The sequence below is a fragment of the Diceros bicornis genome, chromosome X, assembly GCF_020826845.1.
Source record: "Diceros bicornis minor isolate mBicDic1 chromosome X, mDicBic1.mat.cur, whole genome shotgun sequence".
Taxonomy (NCBI): domain Eukaryota; kingdom Metazoa; phylum Chordata; class Mammalia; order Perissodactyla; family Rhinocerotidae; genus Diceros; species Diceros bicornis.
This window is the reverse complement of record NC_080781.1, coordinates 30,380,132-30,392,368: the sequence shown is the minus strand read 5'-3', so window position 1 is coordinate 30,392,368 and position 12,237 is coordinate 30,380,132.

Below are 12,237 nucleotides of genomic sequence, written 5' to 3'. Positions count from 1 at the left end.
AATTTCCATCGGTTGTTTACTCTTTAACCTTTTCTTAAATGATATGGTTTTTAAAAAACTAAATAGTGACTCGTTGTCTAGAAGGGAAATATATAAAGGAGCACTGAGAAGTATGCATATGCCTCAGAGAAAGTAGATTTTTTTTATATACAAGCAATATGCCCTTTTTAAATGATACATACGAAGATTCTTTTATTTGGATAAAACAATAAATATTGGTGTGAACAGTTGCTTACAACCTTCACTGAGTTCCATGTCTCTTTGTTTTGTCCTGTTCCTCCTGTGCTTCGTTGGTCTTTCTTTACATGAAGAGGGAATACTGATTATTTCAGTTTGGACAGGGATAGGGTTTATAAGTACTCTGGGGAACACAGCTCAAATAATTTGAGAGCCTCTCACTTATGAAAAGGGAAAAAGAATACCACTTTCATCTCTAATTTATGGCAATTTTGCACACTTTTCTCTTTCAATTCTGTATTCTGTATCAATTAAAGATGATATACTGAGATAATAACAACAATAAACAAACACATAGAGACAGAGATTGGATTGGTGGTTACCAGAGGGGAAGGGGGGAGGGAGGAGGGCGAAAGGGATAATTCGGCACATGTGTGTGGTGATGGGTTGTAATTAGTATTTGGGTGGTGAACATGATGTAATCTATGCAGATATAGAAGTATAATGATGTACACCTGAAATTTATACAATGTTATAAACCAATGTTACTGCAATAAACAAAAAATTAAAAAAAAAAAAAAGATTATATACTGAAAGAATTCATATAAAATTCCTGGCAAAGTTATCAATAAATTCTTGTTTGTGCCTAAATTAATTTGGGGGGATCAATATGTGGTCAGTTCAGTTAACTGGAACAATTGCTCTGTGATCATAATTGAGAGATAAATATATTAGCTCCTTATGGTAGAAACGTCTACTTTGAGCATGTATTTGAATACATAAAAAAGGAATGTTTAGTATAAGCCTTTTCATACTAATAACACTGAAAAATCATCTGTACGCTTAGTCAAACCCATGAAGCAATTTGAAACTTTAGCTAGTTTTTTCTATTGGGTTAATATATCTTTAGGACTTGATATAATTGGTTATACATTTAAAAACTTTCTAATTGACTATTTATTTTTAGGTTGTGCAAACATTTAGTTTGGTATAAGTATATTTATCTTTGTCAATAATTCAAACAAACACCAAAATACATATTTCTTCTGGGTAACTCTGGTATTAAAAAATCTAAAATTCTAGCTTATGCATATATTTTTCTTCTTTTCTCCTCTTTTTTTCCCCAATTCCTTACACTCAGTCACAAGTCTATTTTTTCTCATTTCACACTCTTCTGCCCAGAGAATTTCCATTTAAGAAACACTATTTTGTGAATGTATACGACAATTTTTTCTGCATGGTCTCATCTTCTTAGATTCCATCATTATTCCAAATATAAGCATTACTTTCCTCCTGCTAAAACCCATGTTTTCAGTAAATGAATATCTTATATACCGCAAGTTTCAAATCGTAAGAGTGTCTTTGTAGTTCACTTCTCAAATGAAATTAATTGGCAATGAGGAGCCCATATATCTAATTACACGATAAGGCTAATTGGGCTAATTATCATTTCTATTTCCTGGGGGCAGAAAATTAGAGTCAGCTCCTAGATGCACAGTTTTTGTTGAGTCACTGTTGCATTTTCAGAAGTCTCTGTATTGGCAATTTTTGCAGGCCAAACTCCTCCAAATTGTAGTATTGGTTTAATTTTTTAATGTTTTTTTCAAGTAGCTTTATTGAAGTATAATTGACATACCATAGACTGCATATATTTAAACTGTACCATTTGGTAAGTTTTGACAATTATCTGTGAAAACATCACCACAATCAAGATAAAGAACATATTCATCACCCCTAAAAGTTTTCTCCTTCCCTTTTGTAAGCCCTCCCTCATTCCTCTCTCTATCCACTCCTGTTGCCAGGTAAGCACTGGCCTTATTGTCAGTATATACAGTATTAGTTTGCAATTCCTGCCATATTATATAAATGAAATCACACAGTGTGCAATCCTTTTTGTCTGGCTTCTTTCAGTCATTATTTTGAGATTCACCCATGTTGTGGTATGTATCAATAATCCATTCATTTTATTGTGGAGTAGTATTCCATTGCATAGATGCATGACAATTCGTTTATTCCTTCACCTATTGATGGAGGTGATGGAAATATTCTTTGTCTTGTTTGTGGTGATGGTTTCATGGATGTATGAATATCACCAAACTCATTATATACATTAAATATGTCTAGTTTTTTGAAATGTCAATTATACCTCAATGAAACTGTAAAACAGTAGAGGAGACTGGGTGTGGGATATATGGAAATTATCTTCGCAACTTTTTAAAGTAAATCTAAAACTATTGTAAAAAACTAATCTATTCATTTTATTGTCGAGTAGTATTCCACTGTGTAGACATATGACAATTTATTTATTCCTTCATCTTTTGATGGACCCTATAATTGTTTCAACTTGGGAGCTATTATAAATAAAGCTGCTGTAAACACTCATGTACAAGTATTTATATGGATGTATACTTTTACTCCTTTGGGGTAAATATCTAGGAGTGGAACAGGTATGATAGATGTCTGTTTAACTTTTAACTGCCAAACTGTTTTCCAAAGTGGTTGTGTTATTTTACACCTCCACCAGTAGTACATTAGAGTTGTAGTTCTTTCACATTTGGTATTATCATATTTTAAGTAAATATTTTAGCTCTTCTGATAGATGTGTAATATTACACTGTTGTGACCTTGTTTTGCATTTCTCGAGTGAGTATTGAAGATGAACATCTTTCCTGTGCTTGTTTGCCCTCTGTATATCTCCTTTAGTCAGGTGTCTGTGCAAGTCTGTGCCCAATATTTTGGGATTGTTTAGTTTACTATCAATTATTTTTAAGAGTTATTTACATATTGTAGACACGAGCCCTTTGTCAGATGTGCGATTTGCCAATAATTTCTCCCAGTCTGTAGCTTGCCTTTTCATCTCTTAATGGACTATTTCACAGAGCACAAATTTTTCATTTTGATGAAATCCAATTTGTCAATTTGTTCGTTTGTGGATCATGCCTTTGGTGTGACATCTAAGAAATGTTTGCCTAACCCAAGGTCACAATAGTTTTTATGTAGAAGTTTTGTAATTTTATGTTTTACATTTAGATCTATGATGCATTTTGAGTTATTTTTTGTGTGTATAGCACAAAGTATGGATCAAATTCCATTTTTTGACATATGGATATCCATTTGTGCCAACACCATGTATTGAATAAAATTTTTTCTCCACTAGATTGCCGTTTTACCTTTACCAGAAGTCATTTTTTGAAATATGTGTGAGTATATTTCTAGAATTTTTGTTCACTTCCATTGATCTATTTGTCAACTTTTATGCCAGTCCCACTACATGTTGATTACTGTAGCTGTATATAAGTCTTGAATTTAGGTAGTATGGTCAGAGAAGATATTTTCTATTACCTAAATATTTGTGAATATATCAAGATTTGTTTTATAGCCACAAATAGTTTCTATCTGGGTGAATGCCCACTATGCACTTGAAAAGAATGTGTATCCTGCTATTGTTGATGGAGTGTTCTGTAAATACCAGTAAAGTCAAAATTGTTGATAGTGTTTTTTTATATACTTTTACTGATTTTCTGTCAAACTTGCTCTATCAATTGTTGAAAAACGGGAACTGAAATCTCCATCATTTTGGATTATCTAATTCTCCTTGTAGTTCTATCAGTTCTTGTATCATGTATTTTGAAGCTCTGTTATTAGATGCATGAACATACAAGATTATGTCATCTTGATAAATTGACCCCATTATTATTGTGAAAGCACCTTCTTTATCCCTGACAATAGTCTTTGCTCTGAAACACTGTCTGATATTAATATCATTATTAAAATTTCCTTTTGCCTAGTATTATCATCATATAACTTTTTCATCCTTTACTTTTAATCCATTTGTATCTTTAGAGTTGAAGCACATTTCTGGTAGGCGGCATGTACCTGTTAGTGCCATCAAGTTGATTCTGACTCCTAGCGACCCTGTGTACAACAGAGTGGAACCCTGCCTAGTCTTTTTGCACAATCCTCTCACTTCCTAGTGCTATATCTGACAGTCCCTCACTTTGCTGCCATTCAGAGGATTTTCATGGTCAATTTTTTTCTGAAGTGGGTGGCCAGGTCCATCTTTTTAGTGTGTCTCAGTCTGGAAAATCTGCTGAAACCTGTCCACCACAGGCGACCCTGCTGGCATTTGAAATACTGGTGGCAGAGCTTTCAGCATCACAGCAACAGGCAGCCTCCACAGTATGACAACCGACAGACTGGTAGTGTGGTTCACTGACTGGGAAACTAAGCTGAGCTTCAGCAGTGAGAGTGCTAAATCTTAACCATTAGATTACCAGGGCTGGCTAGAGCATGTATTGCATCTTGCTATTTTATCCAAACTCACAAAGTTTGGTTTTTAATTTAACTATTTAGATCATTTATACTTTTTTCCATTTTTTAAAGATTTTTGAAATAATTATATACGCTTCATTCGATTTTTCCAAATTGTTAAATATTGCAAGATTACAGTAAAATATCAGGAAACTGACATGGGTAAAATATTTCTGTGTAATTCGATGTCATTTTATGACGTGTAGAACTTTGTAACTCCACTTTGGTGGCCTGGGGTTCACGGGTTCAGATCCCAGGCGTGGATGTACACACCACTTATCAAGCTATGCTGTGGCAGGCGTCCCACATATAAAGCAGAGGAGGATGGGCATGGATGTTAGCTCAGTCCAACCTTCATCAGCAAAAAGAGGAGGATTGGCAACAGATGTTAACTCAGGGCTAATCTTCCTCACACACACACACACAAAGAATAAGACATACTATTGAGCCTCCCCAAGTTCAGAGCTTGGCCAAGGATGCACAAATATGAGTGCGTAAATATACAACAAATGTAACTATATTCTATGATGTAGGTAGAAGCAATATCACCAGCAATGGTGAGCTATATCTCGACGAAATGTGCACTGGCCAGTATATTGAGAATCGTGCATCTCTCACATTCTTGGGGAGGACATGCACCCTCAGATAGGAACCATTAAAACACAAGGCAGTATGGTGTAAAAGGAGGGAAAACAGAAAGTTCTGCCAGTCCCACACCCCTGCTCAATTCTCATTCTGATATTATATCGAGTGTTTCTCCCCCTTTATTTCCCTTCAATCATTTTATCCCTCAAATTACCCTCCTGTGCTCTCTCTCCCCTTCTCAAAACCATCCCTTCTGTTTTTCTGCTTTCAATATGTTCATAAAAATTTCATGTAGACGTTGATAATGGGGAGAGGCTGTGCACATGTGGGGGCAGGGGTTACATGGGAAATCTCTGTACCTTCCACTCAATTTTGCTGTGACCCTAAAACTACTCTAAAAAATAAAATCTACTAAAAAATTAAGATAATTTCTTAAATATAGTGATATACATGGCCTCATAATTTTCATATCATTTTGGCATGAACATTATCATTTTTTATCTTTAGAATTGTTAATTACTGAAAAGTTTATGTGTGTGTGTGTGTACTCTGTTTTCCTATGGGTCCCTAAAAACTAAATTACCATCTGTGTTTGAGACTGATTTAAATATTTTCTTGACTGAAGGCCAAAGCATCATCAGGAAGGATCCTTGAAGTGCCTTCTAACCTTGCATCTTCTTCCCTTTCAAGGCACTTTGGCAAAGCATCACCTTGCCCCTACACAATGGCAGTGAATATTGGTATCACTTATCATCGATTAGTAGACGGTTTATTTAGATCTGCCTATCAATTACTTTGTACTGACAGTGTTAGAAAACCAAGGATGAAAGAAAGTCATTCAGACGTCTAGACAGGGAGTTACAGAGGTTAGGGTCCCTGGGAGAATGTGAATTAAAGATTAGCAAAGAGAATGGGTATAGTATGCAAAGAAAGTCATCAGTTTGCCCTTGAAGAGAGGAGATGATACAAAAATTACAAAACAAGCACCATAATTGTCTAGATTCAATTTTCTCATTGTTTCTGGGAGGATTAGGTCTGTATCCTGGTCAAATCTTCATCCTGTTTTATAGAAAATTTAAAAATAAATTCTAATGAGTATTTGTGTGGTGCTTTACCTTGCACAAATGGCTTTATCTCGCACCATCTCCTGCATTTCTCACAATAATTCTGTGAGGCAGGTCTGAGAAATACTCTCACGTCATGGACGAAAAGGTTGAGGCTCAGCAAGGGCCGATCGTCTGTCCAAGTTAACAGGGTCTAGTGCAGAGTGAACCACGTTCTCAGACCACACCTCCTGCTCCAAGGACCACGCTCTTCCCACAACAACACTCAACTTCTCATAAACCAGCTGGGGAAACAAGCTGTCAATAGTTGTTGTCTGGAGGGTTTGATCTAGCCTCTCTGTTAAACTTCTTGACTCTCAAGCAACCCAAAAATGAATGATAGGGAATTTATAGTACAACCTAAGAAAATAGAGCCTTGAAGGTGGTCCCTTGGAATAAGGTTAAGAATCAATTAGGGGGATGTCTTGCCAAGCCAAAGGCCTCTTCTCTGTCATGAGGGTTTCAGAGAGAGTAGCTATCTCTTTCTTCCTCCACCCACTCCCCTCCTCTTCCTGCTCAGCACCAATTCTGGATGCTGTTGTCATTCTGGTGAATCAAGGAGGCTGACAAATGTGTTATTGTTCCCCCAAGCTGCTTATTACTTTATCAAACTTAATTTACATATTGAGTATGTTTTGCAGAGTGGTTCTTAGATATATTCCTTTTCCGATATTCTCCAGGAAAGGCAAGATGTGATGTAGACAGTTCAGTAGATTGTTTTCATGAAGCTGCCACATCTTCGAAGGATGACTAAAATGTGCTGCATCCTGAGAGATAGGAGAGAACAATACCAAACAGTGACAAAGGAGCCATGCAAATGTCCTTCCAGAGGCTTTCACTCATCGGTCAATACCCACCTCCAGATACAGTTCAATTCATAGCATTAAAATGTGTAATTACCCTGTAGAGCATATTGTTGGTGAAAACACTTCTCCAAGCTGTTTGGCATTGTTTTAGTTTTTAGTATGCTATTTCCATACCTTCTTCCTTTGAGGAAAATGATGATGTCAGATTATTTCTTTTAAACCAGTACTCCGATGTTAAGTGCAGGTTCATTCGTACATAGGCTTTCCCGTAACCACCCACAATCCCACCTTCTGCCTGACTCATCCTGAAGACTCCTGCAGTTTTCCTGAAGCAATCACTACTCATATGGAACTTTCAACAAACTATTTACAAACTGTACCCACCAGGAGTCACCAAATCAAGCAGAATGATTGTGTGGAAAGTATCTGAAGGTTGTGTGACCACAGTAGCAAACATGACGAGAGCAAGGAGAAAATGAAGGGGTGACATTCTATCCTTCTGTGTTCTAATACTCAGTGACACAACCTTCCTGGCTCGTATTTTCTATACACGTAGGTTCCCCTTTCATTTCATTTCATTTCATTTTATGTATGTATACATGTATTTCTTTTTGTAATTAGAGGTCCTCATTTCTTCCCTTCCCAGTCCCATCCTTCTCATTACCATTCGCAGGAGCCACAAGTAAACTAAGCGAAACTAAGTTATTTTAATTGCTGTTTTTAAACCTATCACACATTTCTGTGGAATTTCCCTGTTAGGCCTTGGTTAGTAAAGAAATTCTGAATGCATCTGTTGAATCTCATTGTAATGTGGAGATAATTCATCACATTTGAGTGGAAAATTTCTTATAGTAGTCAGAGAGACTGTTTAAAAGTGCAAGGATTTTTTTGTTTCTATTTTTGACTGATTCACTTGAATGAAGTCAATAGCCTAAGACAAGATGGTTTACATCAGTAGATTAGCACTGGTTTTCCTAGAACCTAGTCTTTTCTTACCAGGGGCTCTGTAGAGCTCTACTTTGGTTAATTTACAAGGTAATGAATATTCTATTAGCTGCAATCTCCAGGGAAGCCACAGCAGCTGTTTTATTTATTTATTTATTTGTTTGTTATTTCCCATAACACTAAATGTAGTGTTGTAAGAAATAGGTATTTGATAATTGTTTATTGATTTTACATCTTTGTTTTATGAGGAAGCACCTTTGTTTTCAAAATTATTTTTTTAGTATTTTTCTATGTTACTTTAATTACTTTTAGTTTTCATTTTTAAAGTACAGAAGATAACACCTCACCAAAGAAGATATACAGATGGCCAATAAGTATATGAAAAGATGCTCAACATTGCACTGCATTAAGGAATTGCAAATTAAAACAATGAGATACCACTACAACTTAATAGATGGCCCAACTCCAAAACGCTGACAACACCAAATGCTAGCGAGGATGTGAAGCAACAGGAACTCTCATTCATTGCTGGCGGGAATGCAAACTGGTACAGCCACTTTGGAAGACAGTTTGGAAGTTTCTTACAAAACTAAATATACTCTTATCACATGATCCAGCAATCACACTCTTTGGTATTTACCCAAATGAGTTGAAAACTTATGTCCACACAAAAGTCTACACACAAGTTTATAGCAGCTTTATTCATAACTGACAAAACTTGGAAGCAACCAAGATGTCAGTAGATGAATGGTTAAATAAACTGTAACACATCCAGAGAATGGAATGCTTTTCATTGCTAAAAAGAAATAAGCTATAAAGCCACAAAAAGACATGAAGGAAACTTAAAAGAATATTACTAAGCAAAAGAAGCCAATTTAAATAGGTTATGTACTTTATGATTCCAGCTATATGACATTCTGGAAAAGGCAAAACTGTAAAAAGATCAGTGACTGCCAGGGGTTTGAAGGAAGGGAGAGATGAATAGGTAGAGCATAGGGGATTTTTAGGGTAGTGAAGCTATTCTGTATGATACTATAACGATGGATACATATATCCAAACTGATAGAATTTGGGTGAACTCTAATGTAAACTACGGACTTGGGTGATAATGATGAATCGGTGTTGGTTCATCAGTTATAACAAATAAAGCACTGTGGTGCAAGGTGTTGGTGGTGGAGTGGCTGTGGGGGAGGGATGGGGAGAGAATATATGGGAATTATCTGTACTTTCTGCTAAATTTTTCTGTAAAACTAAACCTTCGCTAAAAAATTATATACATATATGTATAAATACATAAGGTAAACATTGTATCTGATATTATTTTATAAAGCATGCACCTATATTCTTTTCTTTTCTTTTTTTTTTGTGAGGAAGATCGGCCCTGAGCTAACATCAGATGGCAATCCTCCTCTTTTTGTGGAGGAAGGTTGGTCCTGTGCTAACATCCATGCCCACCTTCCTCTACTTTGTATGGGACACCGTCACAGCATGGCCTGACAAGCGGCGTGTCGGTGTGCGCCCAGGATCTGAACCTGCGAACCCCAGGCTGCCGAAGTGGAGTGCGCGCACTTAACAGTTGCACCAACAGGCAGGACCCACCTATATTCTTTTCTTATGGCATGAATTCATACATTCTTTGGATTTAATATCATCTGCTAAAATTTTAAGATGCTACTTAGCAAACTCACATATTGATATTTTACTCCAAAGATGAGCACGTTTTTTGACTTTCAGCTCAGATTCATAGGTCAGAAGTCATGAATCTAATATACACACATACACACACACACACACACACACACACACACGAGCTTTATGGGAAATAAGGTTTCTAGGTGAAATGGAGGTAAACAGGTTTATTTGTGGATTTCTTTGGTCATTTAAGTATGCTCATTTGCTTCAGGACTCTCCAAGGAGAGATGTGTATGCAGTGTTTCTAAACATATCTGAGTGATTAACCCCCTTATCAAAGAGCTTCTTATATGCCAAGTGGTCAAAAAATAAACTTGAGAAAGTCAAATAAGAATAGGGAGACCAGTTGTCGCAGAATTGGATGGTTGCACAATTCTCTCGTTTCTACCATGCACAGAAACTGTACTTGTAAGGTTAGTGATTATGTCACATTGTTAAATCCAATGGCCATTACTCAGTTCCCATCTTTCCTCTTGTAGCATTTGACACTGTTGATCAGCTCCTTCTTGAAACTTTATTTGGCAACCAGGTCATGACATAGTCTTATTTTAACCTACTACCTCATTTGTTGCTGCTTCTGTCACCTTGGTTGGAATTCCTTAACTTCTAAATGTTGAAAAGCCTTAGAGTTCAGGTCTCAGATCTGTTCTTTTCTCTATCTATGTTTACTCTGTTGGCAATCTCATTTAATTTAACTTTAAATGCTCACCTATATCCGACACTCCTCAAATGTGCATATGACTGATTTCATCTTCATCGTGCAACAAGTCAAGAATAAAATAAGAAGGAAGAATTAAGAAATTTCAGGCTTTACATTACAGAATTATGTGTTGCATATTCCTTTAAAATGAATGTTGCAAATTGTATTCCCTATTGCATACTGTCTGTGATGGTTGATTTTATGTGTCGACTCGGAGGGTGGTTTTGGATGAGATTAACATTTAAAGAGGTGTACTTTGAGTAAGCAGACTGCCCTCCAAAATGTGGCTGCATCTCATCCATTCAGTTGAAGGCCCGAAAATAGAAAAAGACTGGCCTCCCTGAGCAAGGGAGAATTCTCCAGCGGACTGCCTTCAGACTTCCTCTGCACAGTTGGCTCTCCTGAGTCTCAAGTCTGCCGGCCCACATTGCAGATTTGGACTTGCCAGTCTCCATATTCACGTGAGCCAATTCCTTATAAGAAATATCTTTCAAAACATATACACATCCTATTGGTTCTGTTTCTCTGGAGAATTCTGACCAATACACCATCCAAAGATTCAAAACAGAGCAAACAAACAAAAAAGAAGGAAGTTTAAATTTATTTAATATTTTCTACTTAATTTTCAAAGCTTTGGTGATATGCTTTGAAGTAAGCTGTCTTCTGTGCAGCTGTGAGACCCTAGGCATACATCAAGGACAAAGCATGAGCTCTTTTTTTTCCCCGGAAAACAGGCCCCACTTGAGGGTAAAAATATGTGCTCTACCATGAGAGGAAACAAAAGAAGCAAAACAACAACAATGAATGTGTTTATTCTGAAGAACAAACCCCTTTGAGTGCTGTGATCTATGTGAGGAGAGAGTAACTTTAACCCATTTTGAGAGTTTTGAACTTGATAAGGAAGTCTGTTATTTCCTTGGAATCTCCAATTCCTGGCCTTGATTGGCAGCAAGTACGGAAACAAGAACATGCAGGTATATCTACCTTAAAAAAAAAAAAAAAAGAAAAGAAAAAACTTAGTTACTACTTCTTACGAGAATTTTCTGGTTTTAGTATATAATATTCGCTCCTGGGCATATTAGAGGTATCAAATATCATTTACAGGAGTATAATATAGATAACAGACAGCAACAAGAAAACATAACAGTTATTAGACTTTTACTATGTGATAGGCTCTTTGTTACACACTGTTATATTACATTATTTCATTTGGAACTTATACGACGTTGAGATAAGTACCATTATTTCTCCCATGTACCAATGGTCACAGAAAATTTATTAATGGTCATTTGTTAATTCCACTGATATTTCAGTTGAGGAAATAGGTTAAAAGTGGTTAGGTGAGTTGTCTAATGATACATAGCTGGTTAATAGTAAAGTTGAGGTCAAAATGCTGGCTAGTGTCTTTATTATTGCTACTGTTTGGATGATTCATGGTAAATAGTTACTGTGCCATTTATTTTGCATTATAGTTGCCTTTTTCAACCAGGGTTTCTTGAAAGAATTAAGCCTTACTGCCCTAAGACATCCATTGTATGTAATGGATAAAATTACCTTCTATACATCTAGAATTATACTGGCTATATACCATCTTTGGGAGAATTGATAAAATAGTCACTGAAATAATTTTCTGTAGGATTTAATTTCCTTAAGCAATCCTGGCTGAGAAAGGCTGTTGGATTATAGTTCTGAGACTTTGAAAAAGGAAAGCGACACCTGAGAATCTTCTAAAACTAGAGATCCTAAGGCCCACTTCTGATATTCTGATTTATTAGGTTTGATATGAGTCCTAGGAATCTACATTTAAAAAACTGTCCTAGATCATTATAATGCAGGTGAACCTCTGTGTTTTTTTTTTTTTTTTTAATTTTAAATTTTAAACAACAGAAATTTATTTTCTCACATTTCTGGGGGAAAG